Here is a 23424-nt window from a genome sequence, read left to right as displayed (position 1 = left end):
GAATTCTATGTATGTAAGGAAAACCTCTCTGACTATCCTATTATATGTATCTTAATTTGTATGTGGAAAGGACTGAGGTGTTTAGACAAGTCCTAGAAATTAATTCAAAATATCAATCTTTATTAAAAAAAAAATAGTTCTTTATCCCATAATGTTTGAAATTGAAAATGATTTATTATTTATTTATATTTTAGTTTTACGTACCTATGTGTTTTATAATATATACAAAATACAATACCATGTTCTATTTGGCTCTCACAAATTAAAAAGGTAGAAACTGAAGAAGCAAGCTGCTTTTTGTTCACAGTAGCCTTCTATTTCTTCTTTCCTTCCATAGACTATGTTGTTCTTACACTCTTCATTTGTTCTAGAAACAGAGGTGTCAGATATGGGATATGTCCCAAACTGTTAATATTGTATCAGATTGTTTTCTCTCCAGAACAGTTACTTTTTTTGGTGAACACCAAACTTGTGGATGGAAGACCCGTTATGAGTTATATTACTGATTATGCAGAACAAAAAAAGAAAAGCAGGTTTGTGACAAATATCTAGGTACATTTATTCTTTTTTTTTTTTTTTTTTTTTTTTAGAATAGGGTATGTTTTATACTAGGAAAACTCAAAAAGCTGTATTTTTTTTTTTCCTGGATTGCTTTCAATAGGTAAGGGGTGTGGTGCTCTCACTTGAAGTTTCCATTGACTGAATTCAGTACTCTCTGGGATCATATACACAAGTTCAAACTGGATTTATTTATACTTAGGAATCTTAGTTTTGTATTTGTACCTGTTGAAAAGTTAGTTCAGCATGGTTTGGCCTCTATTTTGTGTCTTTAATTTTTCCTTTGTTTTCTTGTTTCTGTTAATGGTTTTGCTTTTTTTGAAAACCTCTTCTGAGGAGGCCAAACTAAAAAAAGATACACAGAGAAAACAGGGGACAATAGATACAAGTCGTACCAGGGGAGGTTTCATCCTGAAATAAGAAATATTTTTTTTACAGTAAGAGCGATCAAACACAGGAACGACCTCCCCATGGAAGTGGGTGAGTCCCCATCATTGGAGTTTTTCAATATATGACTGCTCAGAGTGCTAGATTATCTCATCTAGGTTCCCTTTTCCATGAAAGGTTGGACCAGATGATCTTTTGAGGTCCTATCCAACCTAAGCAGTTCCATGATTCCATACTTTTCAGAAATTTGTTGTTAGGACAAGAGTTTGTGAGAGTTTTATCATGTGTATTACTTAGATACATAGAACAAAAGATGTAAAAGATAAAAAAAAAAAAGTTGAAACCGATATGTCAAATTCCCTGTCTTTAAATGTAATGGAATATTTTTTTTATTTATTTATTTAAAAACAAATCCTGCAAAGGAAAAGTGGAAAATCAAGTCACAAAATGGGAAAAAATCAGAAGAAAATGTCAAGACCTAAATGGCTGAAGTCTTGCACTAAAATTCTAAATCTAAAACCTCACATTTTGAGGTATCAAAAAGTCTAATTTACCCAGCAGTATAGATCTGTTTTGGAAAAATCCTTTCTTTTCAGTAATGAAACTTCGCTGAATTATTTTTCTTCTGAGTTCTTTATCTATAACAATATTTCTTTTTCTAAACTGTAATAAAAGTTTATTAAAAATTAAGAACAAAACTGTTTTTGTGGGATTCTAAGACAATCATTGCCAGAATGACAATTCATAGTTTATACTTAAAATTTTGAAAGTTATTATATGTGCAGTTATAATTCCTTGAGAAACCAGGACTTAAATTCTCTCAGCAAAAAAAAAAAAAAAAAAAAAAAAAAAAGGGGGGGAATATATTCCTTATATATGTATGTATTTTAACAGTTCTGTGAGCCCAGTTATCTTAGACTCATAGAATCATAGCATGGTTTGTGTTGGAAGGGCCCCCCAAGGATCATCTGGTTCCAAGCCCCCTGCCATGGGCAGGTACACTTTTATACATAGATTTCCATTTTGTCTAAATTTACCTTTATTCAGCATCTTCAGTGCAAACCAAAACCCCACATTGCCATTTAGAAAGAAGATATCACATAATTGCAGAGGCTGAGAGTTGTGGTTTTTCAGCCTGGAGAAGAGAAGGCTCCAGGGAGACCTTGCAGCCTTCCACTACCTAAAGGGGATAATGAGAGCCTACAAGAAAGCAGGAGAGGGACTCTTTGTCAGGGAGTGCAGTGATAGGACAAGGAGTAATGTTTGTAAACTAAAAGAAGGTAGACTTAAACTAGATATAAGGAAGAAATTCTTTACTGTGAGGGCAGTGAGGTACTAGAACAGGTTGCCCAGAGAAGTTGTGGATACCCCATCCCTGGAAGTGTTCAAGGTCATGTTGGATGGGATTTTGAACAACCTGTTCTAGTGGGAGGTGTCCCTGCCCATGACAGGGGCATTGGAACTGGATGATCCTTGGGGGGCCTTTCTAACCCAAACCATTCTATGATTCAATGATACCTGGGCTCACAGAACTCCTAAAAAAAAAAAAAATCGTGCATATTAGCACATTAATGACAATATGTGGAATCTCCTATTCCTCACTCATCATAGTCAGTCAGAGATTATCACCTATGTTATTGAATTTCTCATGACTTTCCTTCACAGCAAAACTCCTCCCCAAAAGTCCATAGTTCTAGTTCCCACTTAAATATACAGTAAAAACTTGTTTTTCCACTGTGGGTATATCAGTTGGTATACAACTAGCAAATGACACAGTAGATGACTCATTCTGCATGTTAGTATTTTCAAGCAATTAAGTCTTCAATAAAGGTTTAAAGTTTAAAAGAAGAATACTTTCTTCTTCTGTATTTTGGAAAGAGAGGGAATCATTCCCTAACTTGTACTTTCTAACAGCTCTCTGTTCTAGATTGAACTGGAGTGTTTTCTTCATTCACAACCATTTACTTCACAGTGATGCCAGTTCCTTTGGCTACCTCCTTTTTTAAAGAGAAGCAACTATGACTGAGTTTTGCACTGAATCCTATTGTCATAACTTAGACATGTTAAGAATATCTGCAAGGCTGAAGCCTTTGGAAAAGAAACACCTGATCTCTGGAGCCTGTTCATGCTAAAATATGATCCATGCTCTGGGATGTTCAGAAACAGCTTTGCAACTGAGATGCTGCAATATCATCAGGATTTTCCTGTGGCTAGAGGATTTTAAAGATGTCATCTGAGGCACCTTGGGATTTCATTTTCTAAGTAAGGCAGTTAACAAGCTACTTTAGATTTAAATTCATGTCCCTTTCCAAGTGCCTAAAACCCATTCTGGATCTAACTTCGTGGTCACTGACACTGTATTCCACAGAAACACCAAGCTAGCTGTTGGAAGAACAGAGTTTACACTGCTCCTTTTCAAACTGGTGGAGAGTTTTGACTGTGGTTTCAGTAAGACTTTGATTTCACTCTCTGTTCTTTTTTGTTTTTCTCAATAGATGGAATGAAGCAATGAATTCATTCATGTAAGCAACATGAGTGGCCACAGGTGTCATCACATCAAAGTCCATGTGTAAAGATATTTTCAATAAGCTTTCTGCAGAACAACTAACAACGTTTTCATATTTTAAAAGAAAATATGCATAACGTACTCTCTGTTTAATTGTAAAGGGGATATAAAATTAAGTTTTAATAGTGATAATATATATCCAAGTTTTCTATAATATTACTAGTTCTTCATAAACTCCTGTACAAATAGACAAAGTAAAAAACTTAAATTTCTTTTTTTCCCCTACTGTGGCAAGGTATTCCCTTAAACTCTGTTTTTTTTGTTTGTTTGTTTGTTTGTTTGTTTGTTTTTCTCCTACAAGGGAAGAAAATACTGGTTGGTGGTTTCCCTTACTAATAATCAGTAGATGGAATTTTCTCAATGTCTTATTTTTGGTTCCAAAATCCTCTGTAAAATATTGTGATGACCTGTAGTTACAAGGGTAAACTCTGTTTGCATTCTTTGCATTTTTCAGGTGTGTAAAAGATGAATGAATAACAATTCACAAGTTTTCTTCCTGGTGTCTACAATGAGTAGTAAGGAAAAAAAAAAAAAGAAGGAAAAGAAAAAATAAAAAGGAAAAGAACAGTCCATGAGAAACTAGAACTGTGTTACCAGAGTTTAAAACACAATTAGTACTATAGTCTGAAAAAAACTCGAACAATACATCCCCTGCTCAGATTGTCTACGTGTTCTACTGCATCTCTTTAAGTACTGAAAAAAAGCCCTGAACATTTTATGTTTTCTACAAAAGACAGCAATAAATCCAAAAATTTTAAGATCTGTTTGGGCTTTGGATCATGCAGAGTTTTCAGTATGAATCCAAAAGGTTTCCAGGGTAAAATTAGGAAAGTAAGAAAATTTTCTCTATTATTTTAATTTACATACTAATTCATTAGAGACAGCATAGTACTATGTAATAATATTTCATCAATTTATCATGAGCATAATGTAGGGCACACAGAGAAGAGCTTGTGTGTAATTCTTTGTTCTTCATAGCTATGCAAATGTTATGAAATAATATCTCTTAGAGGTATATTGTAGTCATGTGAATGTAGATAAGGCCACATAAGTATCTCACTTTTTTTTTTTTTTGTGGATAAATAAATTACTGCTAATTGAGGCAAATTGGCTTGATGTTTTCAACCTCTGTCCTAGAAGTGCAATATTTTATGCCTTTGTGGTGAGCTTTACAAATCAACCAAGTTACTTACAAGCCTAAAATTTGCATCCATAAGTCACTCCATACTTTTGGAAATTCCAGCTAAAAGTTACTAACAGGGAATTGCTGGTATTGCAGGTAGTACTTTTAGCAATAGTAAAGAAAGTTCACATTGTTCTGTTTCTCTTTGTAATGTGCCAGTGAGTATTAAAATAAATTCATTTAGTTTCTCACTTATTGTCCTCAGTATATTCATCTTGTCATAAAACATAAGCAAATAAATCCAAGGCAGTATTTTTTTTTCCCCCTAGCAAAATGGGTACATACTATGGAATGGCATGTCAAGAGGGCTTTACCTTTAAGAACTGTAAGAGTAAAACTCTTTAAGAGCTTAAGTGCTTAAGAACTATATGGGTTTTATTCAATTAATTTAGTGACTTGAAACACACAAAAATATCCTTCATAGAAATATTCATAGCTCTTCAATATTTCTTCCTTCTGTAGATGAGATTGGACAACAGCTAGAGCTTATGCTGAGAACTGAGTAAAACATCTGCTTCCTAATTGAAGCTGTGAGTATATGCATTAAATCATATTTAGGAGGCACTTGTCCCTTACTTAAAAGAAACAAGCAGTTATTTACAAGGAAAAAGAAAAAAAAAAGAAAAAAAAAGAAAAAGAAAAAAAAAAGAAAAAGAAAAAGAAAAAGAAAAAGAAAAAGAAAAAGAAAAAGAAAAAGAAAAAGAAAAAGAAAAAGAAAAAAAGAAAGAAAAAGAAAAAGAAAAAGAAAAAGAAAAAGAAAAAGAAAAAGAAAAAGAAACAATAATAATAACAGCAAAGTAAAAACCAGACATGTTGAGTGGAATTTCTAGAGAAGGAGGGACACACAGAAACTGTGTTAGGAAAAAAGCCTTCTATCTACTCAGTAAAAATCTTCTGATTCCTAGATCTGAGCAGCACAGCTCCCTCACCATCATCTGATTAGATCTCAGTGAATACATTATTGAGAAAGTAGAGTGAACTAACAGGGATTATCAGCATCTTTCTTGATTTCAGTCAGCCTGCAAGCTTCAGACTGAGTAAATGGAGGTAAGGACCCATGATGGTTTTGAAAGAAATATAGTTTCCAACTTCCACTAGACGTGTAGCTGTAAAATATTTCATATAATAATGTAGAGATAAATTATGAATGGAAAATGAAAAAATGGGAAACATATGCTTAGAGGGCAGTAAACCTTCACTGCTTATTTTTCTGTTGTGCAGTCAATTCCATTCATCAGAACTGTAAAAATTTTGCAGTAAGTCCAGACAAAGGTCTATTTAATTTTAGATTATTACTGATTTTCAGCTTGGGCCAGATAGAACACATTGAATTTTGAGACAGTTTGGTCACATTTCAAGAAAACCTGGCCAATCTATTGTTTTAGGTGGCGATAGCAGGAATACTTAATGGGCTTGATTTACAACTGCTTAAAATTTTGGCAGTCTTCATTATGCTTCACTGTGAGTCTTGGGTCTTATTCAACCAAGTATTCTCATTCAAACACAGAGTTTACAATTTTTTATAAAAACAAACTGAGAAAACTAGTGTTTCTAGAATGTGTCACTACATTGGGATAGCACATAAGAGATACTGTGTCTCATTACTTGTTTCCCTTTGTCTCTTCTCCATTCTATACTCAGTGCTAACACCCCATGAGACAGCTACAGTAAATGTTCTCCGGTTTTGTGTAATGAAGAGAATTAAGTCAAAGTATTATGTTGTTTAAGCTACTCATATAGCTGATTAAAGCCAGAATATATTTTAAATTTATTTATTTTTAACTTCTACTAAAAAACAGCTACTACTTCTAGGTCTCACTTATTTCTTCTTTCCCATTTCTTTCTCCTTTTTTTTCCCCCTCTTTCCATGTTGTCACTATTAAATAAAAGAATGGAATGAAAAAGGAAAGGAAAAACACACACAGGCCATCAAACCTTGTAATTCTAGTAAGAAATAATAATAATAATAAAAAAAATTGTTTCTTTGCAACAGCTGCAGTGAGCTTCAGGCTTCCGGGGAGTTAACTTGAACTTTCAAAATGTTTTCAATTGCCACATAATTACAAAATCTTCTCTTCGTGGGCTGACAAAAGCAGGGGAACAGGACTTCAATGCTAAGGGGATTTTTAAATTAAGAATATAAGAAAGAGTTCGTAATTGACCTACAGTATGACAGAGACACATACAGAAACCTGCTCAACAAAAGACAGTAAAATATATACTGTAGGTTGCCAAAGCATAATAGAACTGTTTATTTATTTCACAAAATTTAAGGGTAGATGGTCTTAAAGAATAGACTAACTTGAACTACAGGAGTTGAAAATATTAGGATTTTTCAGTGTTTGTTTTGGTTGTCATTAGGAAAGGTGATAAATCTAATGACAATGAGCAGATTTATCTTCTCCACAACTTTCCACAATTTGGCGTTGAAATAAAGTGGCATGAGTATGAGATTAGGCTACCCATTGAACTGGCAGATACCAAGAATGCAAGGTCACAGTACCATATTTTTGCAGATTTTCCACCAAGGATTTTTTCAGTCTCAGCTTTTCTGAAGACAAATCTAGACAGACTGTGCTGTGGCACTTGTTCCTGGGTACCTCACTGCACCTCCTACTACATCATCCTGGTGTGGTGTGAAATAATGTTTTAAGATGAGAGGTGAGCTTCCATGAGACCATGGCAGGCTCTGCTTGATATAAAATGATTCATTGTGGCTAATATAGCTCTGACACCACAGCCCAGGCCCAACCTGACAATCCCAGCTTTCCACTCATTGTGGCTAAAATACTCATCTATACAGCACATTTGGGCCTCACACTCTGAACTCTGTTTTCATAGCACATTGCACACTGAGTTGAAGCAGTCAGCTGGTCTTTGTCCCAGACAGCAGTGCCAATGTAAACACTAACACACCTTTGATGAGTAGTGAGGAAGCCTTCATGACTTTGCTCTGAAAAGAAGTTATTATGAAGAGGGAGCACTCTGGGCAGTTTTATAGGTCTCCACTGGGAGTCCCTGCAAAATATCTGACTGCTAACTAACACCTGAACTTTGGGGGGATTTCACATAATTCACTTTGCTGGTGTTCTACAAGCCTGAAATCATAATATGCAGGAGTACGGAAATGAAGAGCTTAACTATTTCAGGAATGAAATAGCTTGTGTTTTGCAATGTGAAGCAGTAAAGAAAATTCTCAGCTCTCTCTCAGTGGTAAATTGCTTTTCAGACCTGTCAATGGGTGCAGGAGATGCATATCAGAGCAAGCAATGGGGTGCTGTGCAGAGCTACTCTCTGAGAGTTACTCGTTGTCCATATATTGCTAAAACGCCTTTATCTGCTCTTATGTATTATGTCTATAGATTTGTCTGTGTCCACAGGAGAAGTAGCATAATTACATTTTGTAATGAAAGTATCTGGTTGTACAAAGAAAGGGTGTTTTACTTGTTGATTAAATACAATAGACAGAGAAGGTGCAAATAAAAAAGGTGTTGCAAGTTTCTGCTCCTTGATTATTCTTGTTCTTTTGGAAAACATGATTGGCCCTTCTGGAAAGGGAAATCCTGGAACCGTGTAAACCCCAGCAGATAATCAGAATGCACCAAGCTGACAATACTACAAACTTGATTGTTGAGTCTCAATTATACTGTTACTCAAAATATTGCAGGCCTTTCCTTCTAATTGCTGAAGGTATTGACACTTTGCTTTCTCAAAAAGTTCCAGAGTTGGAAAGCCAACCCTTTACTGAACAAATGTACAGAGTCTTTTATTAGGAAATATAATTTCCAAGTTAATTAACCATACATTACACAAACTTTATTTTCCCATAGGATAATTTACTACTTCTTCTCTTAACATTTTTTTTATTATTTTTTATTTTTTAAATCAGAACATTCTGAAGGTTTTTGAGGACTGGTTTTAACTCTGATTCCTAAGAATGAATCCCTTGCTTACCTCCAAAAATAAATAAGCATGTTCTGCTAGTTGCAGCTATATCTTGATAACTTGTCATTATTCTTGCAGGTACCCCTTGGTTTATGCAATGTAGGATTACAACAAAAGTATATATCTTCTGAAAGAGCAGAAGTGTCTTGCTCAACAAGCTGGTTTTAAAAGAATTTCTATGTAGTTATACCATTACATAAAAAGTATTTCTGCTGGTACCAAGCAGAAGATGCACGTTTGTTATTAAATGAATTGCACTTGCAGATAAACATGACATTACAAAATACTTCTTACTCCTTTCAGAGATGTTGGTCAGTTTTCTTCAATAATCAAAAATATGCAATAAAACATAAAAAAAAAAAAAACACCTTAGAACACTCTTAATGAAACAATATACGCTGCCTTTACATCCTTTATGAGGTAGGTGATAATGTTAGTCTTTGCTGTCATCCAGGTTTCCAAATACTTTCTTCTAATAAACTGTTTGCATTTACTTTCTGTTTGGCCAGACTATTTGAAATGATCCATCTGCTTTCTGGAGAAAAAATTCAGTGAAAACACCCAACTATTTCTGTGAAAATCACAATGGAAAATAAAATATTTTCTGAAGTTAATAGAATTCTATTAACCTGTGTTTGGAAACTTCAGTCCAGTGCTAAGAGCAAAAGTTTGAAATTTGTCTGCAACATGGCATCCGTGCAAGGGACAGAGTTCTCTCTGCAAGATCTGTAAAGGATCCAGCCAGGAACTGTAATGTGCAATATGCCCATGTGAGCAGTGAGCAATGTCTGCAACGTCAGCTAGCTATGAGCAGTGCTTGTTTGAGCCATGGTGGACTGATTGGCGAAAGGAACAGTCACTGGAAAGTTTGGTGAGATCCAACATGGATAAATCATGGCATTTTACTTACTGTGGGAGTCAATCATGATAAGAGAACACTGGCTTTTAGTCTACAAGCTGCTTTGTTTTAGGCATCTAGAGGTCTTTCTTGCCTATCTTCACAGAATGGTTGAGGTTGGAAGGGACCTCCAGAGGCCTAGTCCAACACCCCTGCTCAAGCAGGGTCCCTTCCCTTCCCTTCCCTTCCCTTCCCTTCCCTTCCCTTCCCTTCTTCCCTTCCCTTCCCTTCCCCTTCCCTTCCCTTCCCTTCCCTTCCCTTCCCTTCCCTTCCCTTCCCTTCCCTTCCCTTCCCTTCCCTTCCCTTCCCTTCCCTTCCCTTCCCTTCCCTTCCCTTCCCTTCCCCTCCCCTTCTCCCTTCCCTTCCCTTCCCTTCCCTTCCCTCCCCTCCCCTCCCCTCCCCTCCCCTCCCCTCCCCTCCCCTCCCCTCCCCTCCCCTCCCCTCCTATCACCACAATCAGCTAATGATGATAACAAAATAGTCGTTTAGTTAATAAACTACTTCTCCAGCAGCTTCAGGATTGAGGTTCACCACAGTCTTCCTATTTTATAGGAATGATTAAATTCTAGTGGTGCTGCTCTCAGAAGGTCCTTTATGCTACCTGCAGTACCTCTGAATCAGGCAGTCGCTTCCTAAAGTGTTATTCAATTAGATAAATAAACTTCCAGATATTGAACAACATGATACCATGAAGAATGTATAAACTATTTTGTGGATGAAATACATCTTCTATAAAAAGCAAACAGTAAAGCAAGCAAGCAAGCAAGCAAACAACAAAACACTATGCCTTCTGCAACGTGTATGAGACCTCCATAATTCAGGATAGAATGGAAAATATTTCTCTGGCAAGTTCTCTACTCTGAAAAAAAGGGGTGCCAGAGCAATCTGGAGAACGCTACTGTGAAGAGACAGAAAAGAGCTGAGGAAAACATGATTCATCAATTTAAACAATGTGAGCAAACAGAAAAATGAACAGCCAGAAGCCTGATTTTCACATGGTCTTAGCCTAAAATTAGGAAAAATAATCAGGCATATTTATTGGTTCTTTTTATTTTGCATTGCCATTTTGTATTGCCTTTCCTTTTCATTTCTTTTGCACAAGTGGTTTGATGGTTTCCCTTGTGAAGAGTATGTATGTATACACAAATAAAATCACTACTGTTTGCATATTCAGTATTTTCTTGTCTTTGTGATTAATATCAAATCACTGGGGAATTAGCTGAAAATACTGCAACAGAAAGAACGTTGAGTTGTTATTTCATCATATTGCAATTAAAAGGAATGTTGTTCTTCTCAAGTCAATAAGGCTATATTCAGCCTTATTATAATAAAGCTATATTCAGCTATATTATAAGGTTATATTATTATAAGGCTGAATTGTAAATAAGGATGAATATAGATTTTCACATTCAGATTTAGAAGGCTGAACACCATATAGATTAACTGACTGAGTAGATTGAGAGGCTGGTTAGGAAAATAAAAATATGATTAGAACTCTGGTTATAACCTATTAACATAACTAATAATGAAGCTAAAAATAAATTCATAGAAACAGTGACAAAGATATTTTTTGTAGACTTTTCTTGTATATGTTTAAACCTTGTATAAGAAGGCATAAGGAAATGTTGACAGAGGTCTACCCATACTAATATGATTCACAGAAAAGTATTTATTTAACATTGCTTTAATTTATGGGAGAGGGAGAGAGAACAGGAAAAGGAAGAGAGAAGACTTGACACCTTGGGTCAATTTTATTTCTTCAGAGGTGGCTGAACAAAGTAAAAAATGTTTACATTTGCAGTAGAAAAAAAAAAAAAGTAGTACTTAGAATACCCTCATGGGACAGAATGAATTGAAAGAAGCCATTCAGATGCTTAGGGATATGCATTTAGATTACTTCTGTGAACTCTAATATGGCTAAAAATACGCTAAGGAAAAAAATATATATTATCAAACATTAATTTATGTTGCCACATAATAGGTACATCCACAAAAATTGTCAGCTTTTACAGACCAAAAAGGATTATGGAGTATGAGTAGCTTACAAATCTGATAGCTAGTGGGAAACCATTGCTTGCTACCTAATGTTAAATGTACCATTGATCTTCTGGAAGGGATAAGCCTGCTCAATCACAAAATGGGAAAAACACCTATTTAGTGTTTGGAAAGAATTTGGTACTTTAAAATAATAATAATAATAATAATAATAATAATAATAATAAAATCCTTACCTGTTTAACACCAGATTTCCAATTCCATCATTTATACCAAATATTCATTTTTAAAACATTGTCATAGTAAATAAGACCGTACAGGTTTAAACAAAATTTTATATAAACACATTGAAAATCTAATATTCTATTTTATTGTTTGATGTGGGCTGGAGCTGCTTTTTGTCAAGTGTATTATGAACACTAATGGATTCATGAGATTTTCTTATCTTCAGGATTTCTTACATTATACTTTTTCACATGCGTAGTTGCAAGATGTTAAGTTGCAAGACGTCATACATATTTCTGGACTAACTCCCCAGTCATCAGTGAGGTTTAAGCAAAAGTGAATGCTATGCAAAGACTTCAGGGTCTAATGGTGGACAGAGGTTTATTCTGCATTTTACTGGGTAAAGAAAAAAATCACCATAGTGACAGTGAATTCATATGTTTGAATCTTACCTATTGAAATGCTAGCAATAGATTTCACCTCAAAGGAGTATACATGTGTACTATTTAGCTTCTTTAGTATAGGTAAGGAGGAGTGATCTTGGAGGTTAGGCACTGAACTTGGGTTCTGCAGATTTAAACCTGGCATCTTATTTAATTGTGAAATTCATTGTGTGCAGAAGCCTTTCACAGATCTCATGATTTACCCTGTGCTTACTATTCTAGTTCTAAGCATAAGTAGGAATTCAAGGAAAAAAAGAGAGTAGAAAATAAGCTGGATGAATATAGTCACAAATATTTCTGAATGGAGTAAATTATGGTGATTCACATGCTGTATGGATGAACTGAAGGGATTGTCTCAGATCGAAGTGTCATTTGAGCAGGACTGAAAAACTACTAAATGATACACATACGAAGGAGTGACCAGAAACAAAGTATTTTTTTTCAGAAAAGCAGACTAAGAGCAAGCAACAATAGAAATGCCAATCTGCTTTTGAGTATAACTTGGCATTTCTCTTTGAGAAACAAAGGAGTAGAAAATGGCAAAAAATGACTAAAAAAATAATCCTCTCCAGAAAAATCACAGATAAAATAGATTGTGAAATCTTTACAAGGCTTATTAGTAGAACTGTCTAAAATATTAGATAGGGTTAAATAAATTAATTTGTACAATGGTTTCTGTCAGACAAGGGTGCAATTGATTAAAGGTCTCCTGCCCGGGGAAAACATAACTGAGAAGAATATGTAAAGGTATAAGGAATCAAAGACATTGAGAAGGTGGGTCAGGAACAAGCATTCCTTATTGCTTATAACATAAAAACAAGTGATAGACAGAAGTATTAAAACAAGCAAAAGAAGTACATTTTTACACAGCAAGTAATTAGTTTATGAATGTTGAGGATGCTTAAAGTAAAGAGTGGATCACAAAAAAAGCACGCTACTTTGGGTCTCCTGTGAACAGAGATGCAGACTGTCAGAACAAGGAAGGTCTTACTCAGGTCCAACTCTTTCCTTCCTTACATGATTTTCCTGAGCACCTGTTCCCAGGTACTGTTGAAAGAGACCCTGCTGAAAAAGACTCTTTGTTCAGAGCCAGCATGGGGGTTTATTAACTCTGTACCTGCAGTTCCAGAGATAGATTGCTAAATTGTTCTGTAAAATGTTTCAGTTTTAATAAATGACCAGTAAAATGAGAGCACCCTTCAGTGACATTTGGCAGTCTCCTAGGAGTAAGTTCTGAGGTTAGACCGACCTAATTGTGCAGAGAAGACCTACACACAGTTCAGAAGCAAATATTATATGCCTTACAGGCAGACTCAACGTAAGAAATCAGGCATGTTTTTACATTGTATTTCACGATCTTTTATTTATACTAAAACTTGAAAGTGCTGGTGTTTTGGCCTGGTTTTTGTTCTTTTTTATTATTATTTTAGTTTATTTTTTTGTCCTTTTATCTTATACTATTATAGCATTTACTCAAGTCCTTCAAAATCATGAGATTGGCTAAAACGTTCCCATAATATTTAAAACTTCTTGAGGTTTTGATTTTCTGATATCTAGGCCTTCCAGATGAACATCTCCAGCTTTTCTCCAGATCTGTAGGATTTTAAAAGAATATTTTAAAATATGAAGAATTTAGTCCAGAACAAGGAATGTTACCCATCCACACACCCACCACCACCCAAAATAAATAAATAAATAAATAAATAAATAAATAAATAAATGCCAGAATTGCTTTATACACAAGAAAAGTATGAAAACTAACAACAGCTTTAAACTACAATGCATATAGTAGCTATCCAGGTCTCTGCAGAACAGTATACTTGGCAGGAAGATGTAGCTATGAACAGTTTATATCATTTTCTTGAGTCATTTCCCTTCAAAATAAGTGAGGCTGTTCCCTAGAAAGACAAAAATGTTCTTGCTGAAAATGTACATAATAATATGTCTTTGTACTATGTATAGTTATTTTCTAGTGTAAATCATAGTATAACAATCGGTGGTAATGGCCTTAATCTTTCCTACTGTCTTTCTGTAGCCCAGGGTAGTTTTGGGTTTTGCTTTTCCATTACAAATCATAAGTTTATTGGATATTTTCTGACAGCTGGTGGCTGGAAAAGATGTACCGTGTGACCTTCCAGATGGGTTGCATGGTTGGTAGTTATTCCTGGTGCTTGACTTGTTGCCAGTGATAATTTCTTCTGGTTCCTCATTTCTAAATCTTAGCTGAGTTGGGGCTTTTTAGCATTGGGATCTGTTGCATAGACTAGGGAAGGGAAGCCTTGTACCTCGTTCCAAGTTAATAAAGTTGTAAGTATGGGAGTTTGTATTTTACGGAAGAATAGACATTCGTTGACGTGTGTGAAAGCGTACCATATTGGGACATGTATTATATTACCTCATTAGTACGTTCTACAGGGGAAGAGCTAACTCCCAAATAATTAATCACACAAGCAGTAAAATAACCTGCTGTAGTTAGTCTAAACTTAGAGGTTCAGGAAAATTCTATGCTGATAACATACTCACTTAGTGTTCCTTGTTAAACCTTCAAAGATATTCCCTGCCTTTGTTGTGTGTATGGAATAGAAGATCTGATAGAAAAAACTATAAAAATTGCACTCATGACACTGATGGTTATTATTCCTGAGAAACTCCTAAGTAACTACCCAATAGCTATCATAATACAGAAATGGTTATAAATTGTTAACAACTATAATAGAAAAAAAAAAAAAAAACAGTTTGTTCACAGTGAATGGAGCTATAAGGATGGAAAGTTGCAACGGAAGAGTCTAATTTTGCTTAAATTAGTTGTACAGTGGGTCCATCTAGATAATAAAAAATGCTTTTTTTTTTTTTTGCTTTTTTTTTTTTTTTTTTAGCAATAATTCCCCTCTAACCACCCCCTATAATCCCTATAGTCGAACACCAGTGACTGAAAGAACGGTTCATACCAAAAGTGGTTTGTGGAGAGAAGTCTACACAGTGAATGAGAAGAAGGGAGAAAATAGCTGTGGCAGAGGTATGCCTTGCTGGCTAGGCCTGCATTATTTGCTGTAGAAAAGAGATATTTCTTCTCTCCAACAACTACATACAGCAAACTGCTGAAAATGCCCATCAGTGAGAAAGTCCACTGGCTGAAATAAGGTGTTGAACTTTCTGATACAAATTTATATGTGGAAATTTTATATGCATATATTTTAAAAGGATACAAACACTACATGTGTTTTAAATATGTGTGTGTGTGAGACAAGCAAGCACAAACAAGAAAATATATTATTTTTTTAATTATGTTTATGCAGAATATGACTACACTTTCATTTACCTGAAAAAAATCTGATTTCTAAATGATGTTAGGACTCAACAGTGCAATAACCTTTGTTTCCATGAATGAACATACATTTCTACAACACAGTAATATCGGATGAAATCAAGGATACCTACTTGGAATAAGCATTTTTCTGTCATTTGAATCTCTCAGATCATGCCCAGTAGCAGTTGCCTTTGGAACTTGTCAGAACTACTCCATCGTGATGCTAGGAGTAGTGAGCACCATCCTTTTCTCACACCATTGATATTATACTGCTGGTTTCATGTCACCCCTCAATAGGCTGAAATGACTGTTCAGGAAATTGTGCAGCTAATGGAGGTTTAAGCAGGTGCTGACACTTCTTATTTGACTGCACTCACTAAATAATTTTGAAACAAAAGCACACATCACTGCAACAAGCTGAGAGAAGACACGACATTAAGCACTCTGCCAATTCTAAATCGGAAGAATGATAGGCCAAAAGTTCTATGGGAGATCATAGACTTCAAGCAAAAATTTTAAAGTGTACTAATGAACATACATTTTTATTAGTATTTATATATATATACATATATATATATATAGTACCTGTAATATGGAAGACCGTTTATCCCTTTCCTCTATTTCTGTATTTCTGGAATAAACAAGATCAGAAGAAGTTTGTGGTATGGAGACTACTGGCTTGAAACCAGCGTTTATTCATGACAAGCCTTTTTTTTTTCTTTCTTTTTTTTTTCTTTCTTTTTTTTTTTTTTCTTCTGTGTTGCATTTCACTGCACAGCTGTCATTAATGATTGCAATTTTTAGCCATATGTGCCCACTCAGTCTTCCTACAAAACTGAGGACAGGAAAGACCGTCTGTTCTGACATTATGCTTTTCTACAGGGGACAGAAATGAGGCCCTATCAGGGAGCCCAGTCGCTGACTGTCTAATGCACAAGAATTAAGTTGGGTTGCCTGAGACCTGGGGCTCTGGGTGGGTGGCTTGAGTCAATATTGTCTGCAGTCAACAGAAGATTCTCATTGATTTTAATAGCACACTGGAACCATTTCTTGGCCCACAGCTTGGGCTTTGAAACAAATAAACGGAGTTGGAACACTAGATATATTTTAAGCTGTAAAATTGGTGTTAAATATATTTGAGGTTAACCATATGTTAATGACATTAAATGAAAGATTGAGTAAATCAAATAACTGTAAATGATAGTTCTTGGAAGTATTTAACCCGTCTGTAACCATGACAAGAAAGATATTTCTCAAGACCACTTTTGGTTTCTGTATATAAATTAGTTGAGTTTAATTGAAATGCTTCAGAACTTTAACATAGCTCACTGCTTTTACATTCAGTTTATTAAATTTTTATGTCTTCCATATTCTATGCATTTAGTTTTCCAGTAAATGACCACTAGAAACAGTAGTTTCCCAGCAGTGATGTAATACTACAGAAATAGTCCAAGCTGAGTTCACTTCAAAGTGATGCATTTTTGCCTTTGTTTCTTGCCTTTCATTTATTTTTTCCTGCAGTAAAGAGTTCCGAACTGTTTAAAGTTTTTTATAATAGGAAACATATATAGAATACTGCTGTTTATAAACTGATCCAGTGCCTTAGTCATTTTGTGTTTCAGTAGAAACTCCAGGATTCCTCCACATTTTTAAAGTAATTAAGCTTTTTGACAGAGACGTTTTTATTACTATTATTTTATTTTTGTCTGAAGACCTAGATAAAAAATAATTGCCTGTAGCTCCCTGATAAGACAAAAGGCAATTCACTTATTTCTATCTCAACAAGAAATGAATACACTGAAAAAACTCAAGACTTTGTGTCTGCTTGGAAACTGGCAGAAAACATTTGTGGCATTATTTAGTGCATGGCTATTTAATGGATAAATTAAGCTAGAGAAATAACGTATCTTTATTTTGACAGAATTCAAGTTCACTGTTTTGTTTTGTTTTGTCTTGGCGTCTGATTAGAGGACAAAAATTATCAACATTTTTATCTCAGAACAATCTTAGTATTTTAAGCAGAAGTCACAATCACTGCTTCCTTTCACCCACAACCTGTCTTTTAAACCACCCCTTCACACTGGCCTCGATAGTTCTTCTATCAGACACTAACCTTTTCTTTTCTTTTTACAAAGTATTGAGTAAATAGCTAATGCTTTTATTGTATAAAATTATAAATAAATGTTGAACTGAGCCCTGTTTATTGCAACACTTTCGCTGGGATGGGCAGAGGCAGTCCTACCTGATGCCAAGAAAATGCCTGTTTTGGCTCAAGACTTTATTGTAAGCCATTCTCAAGCCAAGGACATTTTGAGGACTAGATCCAAGTCAGTATGGAGATGGCAGTGTATAATATTTTGTCAAAGATGGAAACTTAACAGTTTAATTCACTTCATAATTATTTAGTGCATATATAACATACAACTTGTCAATGCATTAAGCTTCATTTTTAAAGCACCCCAGCGGAAGAAGAAAGAAAAAAAAAATCAGTAATATAATAACTAACCTTAAATTAAATTCTGGAAAAATATTTTAGATATCAGTTATTAGTTTGTGCCATTTTAATCATAATTCCAGTTTCCCCTGCCCAGCTCTCATTTTCCAATTTTATTTGTACCAAAAAAGCCAAATTTCACAAAAAAAATATATGTAAAACATCTCTTTGCTGAGTGTACTGTGTACTGTATGCTATACAAGATGTTTTAGAATACCCTTCATTTAGTTTTAAATAATCTTTGGAGTTATTTTTGGAAATCATTTATTTAGAATACAAGTGGACTATGTTAGTTTTTAATGGGAAAAAGAAATACAGATAACTAAGAAAAAAAAAGAGAGAATCAAGTCTCTGTAGTATGTGAGTATCTTGCAGTTAAGAATTTAATAATTGCTCTTTTGAACTGCTGTCTTTTTTCTGTATTATTGTGAGTTTAGATTCATTTTAAGTTTTGGTCATTGTACCATGAATTGGGATGAACTTCTGTATTTGTTTTTGGAATCATAAGATAGTCTTCATTTTGTTGTGCCTAATCCAAAACAGAACTCATTTACTAAGACCACTGATTGATTCAGATCTGGAAATCTGATACTAACTCATCTAATCCATTTGTCTTTTTATCCATAGAAATATAGATATGTACAGCTCTAACAGTGAATTCAGGCAGTATTTCTATCTGCAATTATAAACTGTATATGCATTATTTGTCATCCCCTGTATGCCGTTTCTTGCATTTTCTTGATTTTTCTGGTATTTTCTGGTATTTTCTTGTATTTTCTGGTATTTTATTTTATTTTATTTTATTTTATTTTATTTTATTTTGTTTTGTTTTGTTTTTGTTTTGTTTAATTTTATTTGGGGTGGGGAGTGCTCAAATCTGGTGATTTCACAATCTCTGAGATCCCTGTAAGTGTTTCGATAGTTTTTGTATTCTTATAAATCAAGTACGCTTGGGAAAGTACTTCCACATACCATGTATGAGCATCCCTAGAAGGAAGGAAGCCATATTTATCATATGGAAACAATTGCAGAATCTCAAAATATTCCCTGTCCTCGTTTGAAAGTAATACCAATGCTTTTCAGAAACCTGTTTATAGAATGAAAATAATATCACCCCCATATTGAACCCTACCATCCTTTTTGCTGTATACGGTGTCTCTTAGCTAGTTTCCAACCATCTCAAAAACACATATATCACTTTTCTGAGGTATCTTAACATCTGTCCTAATGGCTGTTTTTGCAATTCAATACCTTATTGTGGAAAGGACTCAACAATGGCAGTGTGAAGAACAGCAAGTCATTGTCTTCCTGATGTACAGTCTTAATTCATTTTTTGAAGTCAAACAGTTTTATTTGGTGGCTTTACACTGGAAACCGCTAGATTATTGTAGTATTCATGAAAATATTAATTTGGATTTATGAGAATATTTTGTCTTGTCTTCCCTAAATGTAACTCTCTACCTGCATGAACAGCAGAATGTTTTTATGTCACTTTAAAAATATCTCTGGGAAGCCAGATATAGGTAGAAATGTATTATAAAATTCCACATGCTTTATCCACTAAAATAAACCCTATGTTTGTTTCATTGACTAATTGTACTTTATATCAAGTTGTTGAATTATAGTTGATGAAGTGCTAGCATATGCTAGCTGCAATTAAGCATGTAAGCACTGGCAACTGATTAGAATCTTTTTAAATGCTTTTTCTTTTAAGTTACTTATGCTACCTTTAGGCTTTTTAAAATTATGAGAATAATCTGTTTTGCAATACTGTTGGTATCCCTTTCTCATTTTTATCCAGAAATGAAAGAACATAGCAACATGATACTTCATAAGATATTTAACTGACTTTAAAGTTTCTCATTAAGATTTTCTTAGACCTCTGGAACGTTTTTAACATTAGCATAATAAAATAAGTGCTTTTTTACATTATTAAAAGAAAAAAAAAAAGAAAAAAAAAAGTAGTTTCTTTAGCAGAATCTCTCCTAACCATTGCTAAATAATTTAAAACAATGAAAATTTAACATTTATCTCAGTGCAGGATCGCATGAAACATCTTTCATTAGACTGGTAAACTGACCTTTGCTAGAAGTATGAGGAATGTCTTTGTGTTCTATTTGCCTTTCATGTATGAAGCTTCCTGTCCAGTTCTTGGATATTGAACTGAGTATAAAATATAGATATCAGTTCTTCTATATACATATATATATAAAGATATTGATGTTCAGAAAGAGTTTTGTTCTTCAACCCAGTTGAGCTGGGCTGACAAAATTGCCTTAAGCCAAGAAGTAATGACAACTGCCCTTGTTTTATGCAGAACACTGGTGTGAAGCCAATGTTAACTCAACAGAACAAGACATGTTTTTCATATTCTGCTAGCATTTCCTAGCTCTTCAGTTTCTGGATGGAAAGAAAGGTTATACAGTAAGTAATGCCCAGTCTGCTTTATTTCCCTTTTTAACCAATCAGGTTGAATACTACTCCTTTAATATCCAAATTAATATTTTCTAAAAATAACCTGTTTGTTATTTGAATTTGCCTATTATGTATGTGGGATGTATTGAAGACATCCCAAATGATGCATTTTTACCCTTCCAAGGGGAAAACAATGAATATAGGTATTCTAGGAGGACTTTCAGTCCAACTCCTTGAATTCATGTGCACAATTCTTCTATTTCAGTTGAAAGCAAAAGTTGAATAAAAAAGAGAACTTCTGAAATCCAGGAACTGTAGCACATCACTGAAACATGTTTATTCCTACATTACATTCTTTCACTAAACTATAGTCAGTTTGTTAGATAGCTGAAGACTCTACTGGAATACTCATTCATTTACTTTGAAATATTTATGAAATACCATAATGCAATGAGCTGTCTACAAATTAATAAGATTAACGTGGTGTGACAAACAAAAAAGGATGCATTCACGTCAGATGATCTCAGACTTTTATTAGTAATTTGATTCTTTCTCCAAAGAATGTATAAATGAGTTATTTGTATATTAAGTAAAGAGAAAGAGTATTTTTGTTCCTTGACATTTAGGTAGGACATCTAGAAGTCCATGCTAAACTTGTTATTGTTGGTACCTTACTATGGCTAGTAAAGCCTATGCTCTCAGAAATAGAAATTGAACTATATCATTATGATTCAACAAACAGAAGTAGCATTATCCTTGGCTCCAAAAATTACCTCTGTGTGAACGGGAGGATTTCTTACTCAAAGGTCGGTGATGACCAGGAACCACAAAATGAAGAGCCAAATCTCCAGCAAATCCACAGGACACCCTCTAATACAAATAGAAGTAACCACAATTAGAAGGGCAAATAACATACTAGAGAGCACACAGTAGTATGATTTCAACACCCACCTTTATGTTTTAAATCTTACTGTGACATATGTTCAAACATTCATAAACAGCAGAAATATATTCTGATACAACATATAAAAAAAACAAAGTTGGTTCTCAACTGTGAAGTTGTGAAGTTAAAAAAAAAAAAAAAAAAAAAAAAAAAAGGTAAATCACCTGAAAAAAAATCCTGGAGTGAACTCTTGGCCCTGATCTCAGACAGTGGCAGGACTCCCATTGACGTCAGTAGAGAATGATTTTACCTCTGCTTTTCGGCCTGCCTGATGGGAGGAGCATCACAAGATGCAACTTTCTGCTGTAATATCAAATGGCACATAACATTTCTGTAACAAGTACTGTTTTCTGTTTGACTTATTTCAAGCAAGATATCACGTGGAGCACTCAGAGTTCTCTTGCTTGGTACAGACTTCCCTTCGGTGAGAGAGCTCTTTCTTGGAGAATACTGAAATATTTCACATTTGCTGGAAGAAATTCCTGCCTTCAAATTATTTCATTCACATTCCAGTCCTTTTGCCAAACTTATGATTTATTTGAGATTAGTAGAAGCAGGAATTCAGAGGAACTTTAGAGCTGCTGCATCACAACCAAATCTCCCACTCACCTCACTGGACTCAGGCAACCATTGCCTCCAACACACAATACTTTATTTCTTCCAAGGTTCCTGGAAGGATAGAAATCCTGACAAAGCAGGTAGCTGCCAAACACAAAAACACTCTGACACCTTTCCATAAGAAAAGCAGTTTTTTTTAAAGGAGACACCAAAGCAACCTATGTAAAGGATTCTGGGAACATCTTCTGCATACTCTTTTAAGTGCATTTGCTCCTTCTTCTAACTTTTTTAGTTTTGTGATTAACTATTGTCAGACCAGCGATAGTCGTACTGAAAGCCCAGTAAAGCTTTAGTATTCAAATAAAGAAACTGACTGGACTAAGTCACAAAGAAAACATTTTTATTTTCTTTTGATGTTCAACTCCTTCAACCTGTTAACCTTCAGAAAAGGAATTTTATCTAAAATGTGGAAAGAATTCTTTTTATAGCTACAAGAGAAAAATAAATAAAATCCTTACATAACTAGGATATCCATGTTGGGACAATGTCTGATTTTAATAAGGACTTCAAAAGTGAATGTGACTATTTTAAATTATGATTTATTCTTTGATGTCAAAATGAAAAACAAATACATTGTATTTTGCAAAAGCAAACTTTACAAATATTTATTTTTAGTTTCTATTTATTTCTGTGATAATGTTGTATGTGTTAACTGAAATGTTTTGGCATATGAAGGACTTACTCATGCTCTGAGTGGATCTGTTTTGTTCTCCTCAAGTTAATTTAATCATTAAGTGTTACAAGGTATTGTATCCCAGTGTTCAGGTATCTCCCGTTTCAAAACCTGGAGACGTCAACATCCTCACATACTTGTTTGGCTAGTATTTATTGGTTCATTCATAAGGCTATCCCTTAGAAAAGGAATAGCCTGAGAAAAATCTTGTGTAAATGTCCAGCTGGTTGAAAGATGGAGAAGCTGTGTTTTAGTTTAACTAGACTCTTACTTGCTTCTGATGATGCCCAGCCAACCTCTTCATTCAAAATAAAGACATCTTTTACAGGATATAAAGAAGACCCATAACAATTCTTTCTTATAGTTTACTAAGCTCAGTTAGCTTTCTTCTCCTTGACTATTTATCTTCAGTGGCTTTGAGAAAGATTTTGCAGATTTTTCAAATTGGCTTTTGCCATAAGGTAAAAAGCGGGGACCAACTTTGATAATTCATTGCTAATTCATAGAAATAAATGCATAGTCACATATTTTACTAGTAGCTTTGTGTTTTGTAGAAAAGAGTCTGTGTCTGTAAATAAGATTACATTAGTTTATATCCAGACTGCCTAAACTACATAAGTTTAAAACATAGTTGTTATTTTTAAAGTGATGCTATTTTATTCAGTAACAAATATATTTTGTTTCTGGAGAACTGTAACATAAAAAGGACTGTATTTCACACACACACACACACACACACACAAAAAGGAAAGCAGAAATTTACAGGATGACATT

Source organism: Anser cygnoides, chromosome 1 (genome assembly GCF_040182565.1).
Source record: "Anser cygnoides isolate HZ-2024a breed goose chromosome 1, Taihu_goose_T2T_genome, whole genome shotgun sequence".
NCBI classification, from domain to species: domain Eukaryota; kingdom Metazoa; phylum Chordata; class Aves; order Anseriformes; family Anatidae; genus Anser; species Anser cygnoides.
The sequence above is the reverse complement of the archived record's forward strand: the minus strand, read 5'-3'. Positions refer to the sequence as shown.